At 43.8% G+C, this 12,500-nt stretch overlaps 1 long non-coding RNA gene across 2 annotated transcripts in view; it reads left to right on the top strand.

Moving 5' to 3' along the window:
- Positions 1 to 926: 926 nt before the first annotated feature.
- Positions 927 to 12,500, top strand: part of LOC147029630 (uncharacterized) — a 178,044-nt gene continuing 166,470 nt past the window's right edge. For both annotated transcript variants that reach the window (XR_015055986.1, XR_015055979.1), the window contains exon 1: positions 927 to 2,839. This is a non-coding gene — a long non-coding RNA (uncharacterized LOC147029630). The remainder of the gene's footprint in view (positions 2,840 to 12,500) is intronic.

The following is a 12,500-nucleotide window of genomic DNA, read 5'->3' as shown; positions in this document are numbered from 1 at the left end:
TTGCTTCTTCTTCCCAACTCCACCGACTGCGAAGTCTTAACTCTTCTTGACTTGACGAACGCGGTCGCTTATATAAGCCCCGTGGCTTCGCTCTCTCATCTTTGACCCCCTGCCTTCGACCTTTCACCTCGCTCCCCATTGGCCTGAGAAAAAGTGGGCGTGAATGCTTTTTGATCCATAAATTTGCATATAGCGACCGCCCTCCAACGCCCTGGAGGCGGGGCCAAATCGCCCCTCGCTCACCGATTGGACGGAACAAACGTGGGCGTGTGTCGTTTTTGATCCGTTTTTGGAGATGAAAATCCGTGGTTTTGTACACGCTGTTCGGCGCGCGCCCTGCACGAGTCCAACACCGGTACCCACAAGCGGCGCAAGAACGGTGGCGATGCGACGGTTGCGAGGTGTGACGTGAAGCGGCGCCGCGGTGGGTGGTTGATGTTGTGGTTGGTGGTGGTAACAATGGCGGTTGGTCCAAAATAAAGATAGTAAAAGAAAAACGGCTATCCTGAAGAGTCGCAGCACGCATGAATGACATGTATTCCCACTAGACAACGGGTTTGGGCCTAACTACACATATACTTACCGAGATACCTCACCTAAGGGACCTGAATGGTGGTTTGCGAATTTGGTAACCACAACAATATATATGTATGTATATATATATATATGTATATGTATGTATATATATATATATGTATATGTATGTATATATATATATATGTATATGTATGTATATATATATATATGTATATGTATGTATATATATATATATGTATATGTATGTATATATATGTATATGTATGTATATATATATATATGTATATGTATGTATATATATATATATATGTATATGTATATATATATATATATATATATATATATATATATATATATATATATATATGTGTAAACGTATGTGACATAAACGTATGTGACTGCTACATTGCGTGACCGTGGAAATTGTTATATAATTGTTATAATTGTTAGTGGCCGCAGATTTTGGAGACCCCACGGCCGCCATGGCAAATGTGACCTCGGCCTAACGAGTGTTTTTTTTTTCTTTTTCTTTTTTACCAGTTCTTTTGTTTCGGCTTGTCGAATTGCTACGGCGAATGTAGAAATGAAAAAAGTTATAACTCCGCGTTATAATTCCACGGCGACCCCTACGGCTTGTAAAATATAGCCAAACGGCGTCGGGCCACCCTGAGGCCACCGCAGAAACTCTGCGGCCACCACATGTTTCTGTCAATTCAGAGGGCGTACGGTCGCCGTATCTTCGCCATAGAGCAAATGTGACTTGAGCCTTAGTGATCCCTTCACATATGTTCCCCTCCCAAAATGAAGGTGGATGCTTTGAGACCACCCTGGGGAACTCCACTCCACATTCGGAAACCCCATGTGTAGATCACACACACACACACACACACACACACACACACACACACACACACACACACACACACACACACACACACACACACACACACACACACACACACACACACACACACACACACACACACACACACACACACCGTGCTTTGTCACCTCCTTATCGCCTTTGACAGAAAGGACCAAGGGGAACGTCATATACACCAGTTTTGAAGGCTGCGAAGACCAAGCCAAAACGAAAGCGTTAGCTTCTATGGGAACGAGGAAAGCACACGAGATATCCGGTATCATGCCGTTTGACATACGTTTGTGACACGGCCTGGCCCTGTCGCCTGCCGGGACTTAACATACGACCAGTTTTTCCTGGACATGTCCTCATTTTTGGTCCTTAAATCTCCATCCAGCTTTGTTTTTAAAATATTTTTTAAATGTCCAGGATTTTGCCATTTTTCTTTACTATTGCATTTTCAAAGTGGATACATTTTAAGATTTGGCATACTTTTTTACCTTATTTAAATGGTTCAACCATTTTTTGTACATCTTATGGTGATAAAATGTGGTTATATAATCTTTGGACCAGAACAGTTTGGTACAAGTCTGGTCCACTCCGTCATGGTGTAATGGCTGTGTTCGAACATCGACACTCACGCATCTTCCTGTCCAACCTCGCGGTGAGAGAGAACGAGAGAACGAGAACACAGTGGCATGCTCGATCTGCGGTTCAGTCTTTTCTGAGTCCGTACCGTACACACTTGTTTGATTTTCTTCAAGAGCTGACGTTCACAATGTCAAAACAAAAGTGTAAATTCAATGCAGAACTAAAGACAAGATTTCATGTTTTTGAAGTGGTCGAGAAGAATGGGAGGCTGAGTGCTTGGGATGGAGAGCTGGTACGTATGTCTCTTTGGCAAAAAAGGTGTTGTATTGATTGACAATCTTGTGTGGACTCGGACAAGCACAATATTTCCAGTAATGATTCAGTCTTTCGACTGGAAGACCGGAGGATTGCAGTCAAAATGTATTTCGGTCGAGAACACACCTAATGACACTGCCGATGTGGAGTGTCCTCTTTTTTTTTTTTTGAAAGTTAAAATTTGGTAAACCTACCCATGCTGCTTGGGACAGAAGGCTTGAGCTCGGGTGACTCCATCTTGCAAAGCTTTGCCCGTTGAGGACCAACGAGGTTGAGTTTTGTGGGATCGAGGACCACACTGAATACGACTTCTATGGAAGCGAGAACTGAGCCGAGGATGGCAGTTTTGGTGAGGACGTTGGCTGTGCAAGTGGTTCCCAGAATTGCTTCGATCGACATGCGTTTGGGACGCGGCCTGCCGCCCTGGCCTTGACCTGCAACTTGTTGGGTTTTCCCGACTCTATCCCATTTCGGAAGGATGAGAGAGACCAAGAAGGAAGAGACTGAGACCAGGCCTACCCTAAAGGTCACCCGGTAGGTTGTGCGGGTCTACATCGTCACAACTTTGGGGACGTGTGTACACAAGCACACACAAATTGTGATTGTACACATATTATACGTGCAATATTATACATGTCATACACACATATTGATATGTGCTTATACATACTAGAAGCACCCGTTCCCTTCGGGAGCGGCCAGGGAGGTTGTGTTACCCTCATTCAAATGTGTAATTCAAAATACTTCTCCAAAATATCTCTTGCTGCATAATTCAAAACACCTCACTGCACTGGAAAATGTGGGGACAGTACTGTGAATGAGTGTAAAGGATGGTGACTTGTAATACCCTCTCCCACCTGCAGTGGTGCCACACGATACACATTTACAAAGAGAATTTGCGTCTTCCCCTCATTCCCTCCCCCTGCCCCCCCCCCCCCACAAGACCGCTGACAAATATAAAAACACCCAGACATATTAATTAGTGTCATGCTGATCCTATGTAGCAAGTCAGGATGTAATCGACCCAGAACTGTATGAGGAATATCATGACAAACACATTTGCTCACCGTGGGTTCACCTGTTCTCTATACCCTCCATCTCCCTGCTTTTATCCTCTGACTACCTGCTCCTCTTTCACCTTTATCCTTCTTCTCCTCCTCCTCTCTCCCTCTCCTTCCTGAATCATCCTCTCCCTCCAATGCGTAGCACATGGCTGCAGGTAGCATCATTTGCTTCGAGTGCAGCTGTACTGCTGACATGCCTCTTGAAGGTTAAAACTGATGCTGGCACCTGCTGAGCAGTTTGTCATGCCCAATGGAGAGTTTGAAATGGATGCTAATCATCCTGCCAAATCCATCCTTTAGAGCAGTGGTTCCCAACCCTTTTCTGATCGAGTACGACTTGGAGGTCCCATACCCCCATACCGTCGCCGCGTACCACCTGGTTCCAGAAAAACTCGATTCGATAAGATATCAATTTATTCACACGTAGAACACACAAATGAACTAACTGTCAACAAAGAACAAAATTTAATGCGAGGGCTGCATCTGTTTCTTCTCCACCAGCTGGTCGATGCGGGGCATAACTTTGCTCACAGCACATCGGAAATCATGCCCGGGCGCAGCAAGACGGTTTCGGCTCTTTGACTCGATGGTCATCATGGCTGAGAACCCCTGCTCGTACTCCCATGTAGAGGGGAAAATCAGTAGCTGGGGAACAGCGTGACGGGCTAGTGACGGGTACGAGGAGGCCATGGTCACCCAGAAGTTCATAGGAGAGCATTCCTTGTAGCTTCGTCTTTGCTGTCTCGTCAGCCTGGATATCTATGAGCTCCTCTTGTTCCCCGGTCCCGACAGGCAGATCGCCTGGTTCAACGGAAAACGGATTGGTGATGTAAGCACAAACATGTAATGTCTGGGAAGTAATGCATCAACTCAGTCTTGAGCAGTGAGAGGTGACGGACGATTTATTGGGAAAAATTCATCATTGGGCTCGCTCTCAAGGGTAGTCAGGAATTCGAACATTCTGTATTGTTTGCTCTCCACGTTCTTGATCCAGAGGTCCAACTTCCGGACAAATGCTCCCAGATTCGATATGAAGTCTGAGACAGTGCAGTTGGGCCCTTGGAACGACAGGTTTAAGTGGTTCAAGACCCCAAAAATGTCTGACAGGTAGGACAACCTTGAGATAAACTCCTCGTCCTCCAGATGTTTTTGAAAATCGTGTTCTTTCTCCGTGAAGAATACGAGGAGTTCATCCCTCAGTTCAAAGAAACGCCTCGTCGTATTCCCCCAGGATTGCCAGCGAACCTCTGTGTGGTAGAGGAGACAGGTGCGGTTGGAGCCGACATCTTCACAGAGCAGTTTGAACAGCCGAGTATTCAGGGCGGATGTTTTGACGAAATTAACTATTTTGATTCATCGGTTCAAGCATGATAACAAATTCGGAGGGAGTACCTTAGTCACTTAGTGCTCAGGGTGAAACTGTGTATGAAACAATGGACACCGGTGGCGTTTGGTGACACAGCTTTCACATGGGCTTGAAACCCTGACTTTCGACCGAGCATAGACAGAGCCCCATCCGTCGTTTTTTTTATTTTTTTCATTTTTTTTAAAGGTTGAGCCCGAAAGTGCTCGCAAACCACCTGGAAGGCCCTCGCGTACCACAGGTTGGGAAACACTGCTTTAGAGGACTTATAAAACTGAACAGTTTTATTGATCGTGTTGACTCGAATGACTCTAATGAGACCCTGTGAATTGAATTGTTTATATTTATTAAACTCGGGTAGGAAATAACAAGAGACATGTGAGCATCTATTATGTCAGTACTATTTACAAGAAATACATGCCCTGGGTTATCACACATACGGATGGTCCTTATCGAGCCCCAGGCACAGGAGAAAGACCAGGGAGAACAGACAGGACAATGGAATACCCGTCTTGACCCAGACGTGGCTTGCATGACTGTCATGAGGCTGGGAAGCTGGGAGTCAGACTGGCGTCTCTGCAGTCGCAGGTCGGGATCTCCGTAGCTTTCTGACCCTGCCATGTCGACAGCTGAAACAGCTCGAGCTCGACTGGCAAAACAAATCATCACGGAACAGGTGCCAGGAATCACAAACCAAAGGAGAGCTGAATACCTCAACCAAGGAGCACAACCAGAACAGCAAGCTCTCCAACTGTACTGGACCTGCATCAATCTCCCAAGCCTGGTGTTGGCTTAACGGTTAAGATGGCTGGCTTAAGATCTTAGGGTCTTGAGATTGAGCCCCTGTCATGCTGTTAAATAACACCAGGTGGGGTTGACTTGGCCTGTCTTCCATCCTTCTGAGGTCAGCAAAACGAGTACCAGCTTACTGGAAACAGGAGAGTACTGCATCAGTGGCACAACCATGCTCCCAGCAATGATGCAACCAGCAGTCACAGGTTGCGCAAGAAAGTGATGAATCCCCCTGGAATCCCCGTTGGAATGTGCCACAGCCTTTGACTTCCACGGCACTCCTCTTCACACTGATTTTTGACTTGGCCATCAATGAAGGCGTCCCCCTCACTTGAGCCTCCCGAATGTTCTGGGGAAATGTCCAATGGCACACCTTTTGCACCAAAATTGTGCCATACCTGCGTTGTGAGACTGAATTCCCTGATAAAAGGACATACAAGACAGATTACAAAGGAAAGCACATTAAAAGGGAATTTTGGGGAAAAGTGGTTGTAGACACACATATTAGGAAGCGATGTTTTCTGCTTTATACATACACATCAGCGCATAATCCTATTATAATTGAATTACCTCATGCTTACACAAAGCATACGCTGTTATTCATAACAATTAGCTAAATGTATATAGTTGAGGAGTTGCACTGCTCGGTTATTCACTCCACAACATGGGTGAGCCGTAAGGATCTATGTGACGTCACACTGACATTCCACATAGTTTGCTTATTTATACGGGAATTGGCAAATTAGAAACAAACATAAGTTGGCAATACTCACGCTAACCCTAATGGCCTCCTCCTCTGTTCGAGTTCCTTGGAAGGGAACATGTATTGTATTATTTAACATGAAAAACCCATCTTTCAATTATCCAGGGAAGGAAAAAAGTATCGAAATTTGAGCTCCCAAGAGGTAAACCGGTTTATCCCACGTCTGGAGCTAAATTGATTTAAGTGCACGATCGTTAACAATCAAGGTCTGCATAAGATTTGGTGTTCATGGCAGTTCTGATCAAAAGTTTGAATCTGATTGTGATATTTGTTCAGTGGGAGCTGAACGAGATTCTAAATACGAACCTGAACTTTGGATACCTCTTGATATCAAAAGTTGTATTGTGTGGTGGAGCCAATTTTACTTCTCAGGGGCTCATTTATGGTTTGCGTTTGCGCAGTTCAATGGCCTGTTTGCACTTGCTTTCTGCAGCAAAAATTCATTTCCTGTAGAATACTTTCTATCTCTGGTATTTTCATTTTAAGGAGAAGATGTGACTGCATTGTTGGTGGTGTTTCTTGGTACTCTGCAATACAACTCTGCTCTGTTTTTAGCTCATCTGGGACGTAGTTCTGGGGAGCTTTATTGGATGGTGTCGTCCTTTCGACCGTACGTCCACAAGCACTTGACACTTCATCTCTGTTACTACTACACACACAATTTTGATGAAACTTGACCATAGCCTTCATAACCTGTGATGCACCAAACTTTGTTCACACCATGAAAAAAAATTCGGGTCAAAGTGGGTCACCTGTGGGGGGGGGCAGTGGGTTGCCCCCCAAAAATAGTTATTTGCTTTCTTCTCCGAAATTACATAATTCATCTCCTTCACGACCTTCATCTCCCATGATGTACCAATGTTTGTTCACTGCATTAAAAAAAAAATCTATTAGTATTTACTTCTCTGTTGCATATTTTTTTTGGGGGTCATCCACACCTACCAGTGGTTCCCTGGCTTTCTTTCCAGCCACTATCAGGTGAGCCCCCAGAGGCATTGCCCCTATTTTTACTTACTTGAAACTTTGTTCTGGGGAGCTTGTGGGAGGGCGTATCGTCTGTCCGTCCATCCACAAATATTTGCAACTTCTCTGAAACTACACAACCGATTTTGGTGAAACCTTACCACAATTTTCATCACCGTGTATGTACCAAATTTTTTTTCATGGCATTATAAATGAAATCTGACCCTAAGTGGGTCAAAGGGGGTTACCCCCCAAAATAGTATTTCTTTTCTTCTCAGAAAGTACATCTGCAATTCTGATGAAACTTGACCACAACCTTCATCAGCCATGATGCACAAAAGTTTGTTCACGCCATTTCAAAAAATCGTGGTCTCAGGGGGCTTACAGCGGGGTTGCCCCCCCCCACTCCCAAAATAGGTATTTCCTTTCTTCTCAGAAACTACACACACAATTCTGATGAAACTTGACCACAACCTTCATCAGCCATGATGCACAAAAGTTTGTTCACGCCATTTCAAAAAATCGTGGTCTCAGGGGGCTTACAGCGGGGTTGCCCCCCCCCCACTCCCAAAATAGGTATTTCCTTTCTTCTCAGAAACTACACACACAATTCTGATGAAACTTGACGACAACCTTCATCACCCGTGATGTACCAAACATTGTTCATAACATTTAAAAAGGTGTGGTCTCTGGGCGTGTAAGGGGGGTTTCCCCCAAAAAATATGTCTTTGTTTTCTTCTCTGAAACCTCACACAATTTCAATGAATCTTGACCACAACCTTTATCACCCGTGATGTACCAAAGTTTGTTCATGGCATTAAAAAAGAATCCATAGGTGTTTACTTCTCCGTTATTAATTTTGTGGGTCATACATGCCTACCAGTGGTTCACTGGTTATCTTATCCAGCCGCTACCAGTTGAGCTCTCAGGGGTATTGACCTATGTTTTTGGCTTCTCTGGAATTTACATTCCGAATAAGGTATTGTCTTCGTATGTTCGTCCGTCCGTCCGTCCATCTGCCCATCTCCTTTTTTGAAATTTTCACCATCGTTGCGACTGCTCATGTAGAATGTTTTAATCATAATTATGATGTCATGTTGGAAAAATGGAAAGACTTTGGACCACCTGTATCTCTGAAGCTCCCCCATGGAAAAAATTGAAACTTGGCACATGGCAAGTACTCATGGGGAATAAGTTTGATTTGTTATGACGTCATAATTGCATATGCAAAATGCCACATCTGATCAGTATGAAAAGTTTTGAGGGTCATCTCGAGATAAAATGGTCCACAGAAAAATATTGATGACGTCTTCGGTCACCTGATTCGGCAGCCATATTGTTCAAAAAAATACAGCCTTGAAAGATGATCTTCTCTGAAGTGGCAACAGAGCAAGGAAAAACTTTTATACGTATGACCATCTCTCCATGAGGAACAAAAGGTTCACCTACAGAGGTAAAAATTTGGGTCTGGAGGGTGTCTATGGAGGGAGTTTCATGTCACACATGTGACATCATTGTCACATGATTTGGCAGCCATATTGGATTTATCCTGAAACAGATAAAAAAATCTTCTCCAGAACAGCTGGACAAATCGAGGGGAAACTTCACACAAATGTTCCCCAAGCCATGGGTGTACAAATTTATGATGGAATAATTGATGGGTCACATGGTTTGGCAGCCATATTGAATTGAAGAAAAATATTAAATAATGTTTTCTCTGAAACAGCTTGATCAATTGACGTGTAATCTCACATTTATGATCGAGTTGTGATGGGGAATACATGTGTTAAATTTCAACTTGATGCCTGGTCTGGCAGCCAGAATTATTTCATTCTTTTGCTCCAGGTTCTTTTTATTTATTTATGTTTTTAAAGGCTAACTTGGCTGTGCCTGGTTGGGTTTGTTTGAGTGTAGAGGAGGAGCAGCTGAAATATGAATCCTATCCAGGTTCCTCCTGATGACTTCATCTTTTCTTTTTGCTTGTTCAGGTTCCTTCTGATTACTCCAATGTAAGACTGTTCCTATTTGGTCTTCCATTTGATTTGAATTTAATTCAAACAACTGATACCATGACAATAAGCCTGGTGTTGACTTCACGGTTAAGGTGACTGGCTTAAGATCTTAAGGTCTTGAGTTTGAGCCCCTGTCATGCCTTTGAAATACTACCAGGTGGGTTGACTCAGCCTGTCATCCTTTCGAGGTCGGCAAAATGAGTACCAGTTTACTGGCGTCAGCGGCACTGCCACACTTCCAGAAAATAATACAACCAGCAGCCACAGGCTGCATAGGAAACAACAACAACCACGGCTATGTAAATTCTGTGATAACCCATCAGACTATTTTTGTCCTGCATATACTGCTGTTGCTGGTGGATCACCGTGTGTGTTCTGGTTGAAACCCCATGTCCAATGAATCGGGCACCATGACATGTAAAATCCATAATTTGCTTGTTTTTTTTGCAGCCTCTGACATTGTAAGTTTTACTGTGGACGCAAAGTCGAGGTTACCTTAGAAAATGGCGTCTTTTGTACGACACCTTTGTGTTATAGGCTTAGCTCAAGTTTATGAATGCTGTCCTGCTGTCTCAGGTTGTAGTTGTAGAATGACTGCTTTCCTTCGTGATTCTGGACTGCTGCTGAAACCTCATACACATTCTGTTTTGGGGCATGCTATGTTTTGCACTATTTTTGCCCTGTCTGGGCTTCTTTGTCAGTTAATATTGGTTTGTAGGTGAATGTTGGGATCAATCTGTACAACGTCTCTGAATGGTTGAGCCAACGAGTTATCATCAGGAAGCTTACCTTGCTTATAGGTGAAGACCTTAATTGTTATCGCCTCAAGCTGCAAGAGCACTGGCAAGTGGCTTGGTTTTTGTAGCATCACTTGTTTAAATTGTGACATTACCATGAAGTGTGCCAGTTTGATTTATTGATTAGAAAGGCGGTCATATACTGTCGTTGCCAAAAATATTGGCACTCTTGCACTTTTTTCAGATAATGCACTATTTCTTCCAGAAAATTGTTGAAATTAAAAAAAAGAAATTTTGTCCACAAATGTATTTCTTTGGTTTGCAGTGAACAAAACAAAAAATTTGAAAAAAGCACTAAATCTTAGCTTATTTCACACAGAAATACTAAACTGCCCTGGATAATACTATTGGCACCTTTTAGAAGTTGTGAGACAATTAGATTTCAAGCAGGTGATTCTCCTTTTACTTTGGAACTGGACTCACCTTGAGTGAGTTGCAGGTGCCTGCAAAATAAAAATCACTCATTCAACCAGTTTGAATGGAGAAAAGGAGTCATTCTGCTGTTTTGTGTCACTGTGTGTCCCACAATAAGCATGGAGAAAAGAAAGAAAACAAGAGAATTGTTTGAGGAGGTCAGACATAATATTGGAGCCAAGCTTGGACAATCTCAAGGCTACAAGTCCATCTCCAGAGACCTTGATGTTCCTGTATCCACCATATGCAATTTTATCAGGAAGTGAAACGCCCACGGCACTGCAGCCAACCTCCCTGGATGTGGCCGCAAGAGAAAACTTGATCGAAGATTGCAGCAGAGGATTGTTCGAATGGTGGAGAAAGCACCACGATCAACTGCCAAACAGATTCAAGCTGACCTTCAGACACAAGGTACGACAGTTTCAACTTGCACCATCCGTCGCCAACTCTATGAAAGGGGGTTCTATGGGAGGAGATCCAGGGGGACCCCATTGCTGAGAGAGGTATAAGAAAGCCTGACTCGAGTTTGCCAAAACACACCTGAACAAGCCAAAATCCTTCCAGGAGAATGTCTTGTGGACATATGAGTACAAATTAGAGCTTTTTGGTGAAGCACATCTCTATGTTTACAGAAAACAAGATGAAACCTTCAAAGAAAAGAATACCTTCCCCACAGTCAATCATGGAGGAGGTTCAGTGATGTTTTTGGATTGTTGTGCTGCCTCTGGCACTGGGTGTCTTGAATGTGTACATGGCATCAAGAAATCAGGAGATTACGAAGGCATTTTGGAGTGCAATTTCAACCCAGTGTCAGGAAGCTGGGTCTCTGTCGAAGGACATGGAACTTGCAGCAGAAAAATGACCCCAAACACACTTTAAAAAAGCACCCAGGAACGGTTCAACACAAAATGCTCAATTGTCCTAAGTGGCAAGCAATGCGTCCAGATCGAAATCCCATTGAACACCTGTGTGGAGATCTGAATAGTTGGGAGAAGGCACCCTTCAAATCTGGGAGAACTGGAGCAGTTTGCACAAGAAGAGTGGGACAACCTGCCAGTCAAGAGGTGGAGGAAGCTCCTTCATGGCCATAGGAAGTGCTTGACTGCAGTTATTTTTGTCCAAAGGCTGTGATACCAAATATTAAGTCACGGGTGTCAATCATTTTCTCAATGCCGTTGCTTTTTATTTTCTAACTCGCAAATACAACCTGTCGCTTTGTTGACGGGTCAATAAAGTAGGGGGCAGGGGTTGAGACAGACACAGACACACAGGGGGAAGGTGGAGTTAGGGTGGAGGTGGGGAGAGTGACACCTCACCAAACGTTGCTATTCACTTCAGGAGGGAGGGATATGTGTGTGAGAGAGAGAGAGAGAGAGAGAGAGAGAGAGAGAGAGAGAGAGAGAGAGAGAGAGAGAGAGAGAGAGAGAGAGAGAGAGAGAGAGAGAGAGAGAGAGAGAGAGAGAGGCACACACACGCACACACGCACACACGCACACACACACACACGGACAGCGAGAGAGCAACAGAGGTGTGGGAGGAGAGTGCTGCATTTTATGAGGGGGAGCGTAGAGGTGACAGAATGAGAAAAGGATGGGGGATAGGAGTGGAAAAAAAAGACAGGTGATGGGTGGAGGTTGGGTTAGCAAAAAGAATGATATTTGACATTTCATAACTGAACATGAAAAAAAAAAACATGCGTCAGAACAGCTGTACACACAACAACACAACGGAGTTTGTAAAGTAATCCACTGGTGCATCTGGAAAAACTTTCATGTTCCAGTTACAGAAAATTTGTGGGAAAATGAACCAAAAGCAATCGCTGAAAACATTGAAGCTCATGTATGACCTTATAATCACATTGAGAACAAAGCATTGCAACCAGATATCATACTTAGGTGCAAATAAAAAAGAGAAGAAGGCATTGATAGTTGAGGTGTTAATTCCGGTGATTTTGACTAACGATGCAAAAATCAAGAAAATGATCAAATACCAAGACCTCAAGCATGAAGTGAAAGATCCTGGACCTG

The sequence above is a fragment of the Eptatretus burgeri genome, chromosome 3 (genome assembly GCF_056783735.1).
Source record: "Eptatretus burgeri isolate ZD-2024b chromosome 3, Ebu_testis_v1, whole genome shotgun sequence".
NCBI classification, from domain to species: Eukaryota; Metazoa; Chordata; class Myxini; order Myxiniformes; family Myxinidae; genus Eptatretus; species Eptatretus burgeri.
Note: the sequence above shows the minus strand (reverse complement) of the source record. Positions and strands in the feature narration are given on the sequence as shown.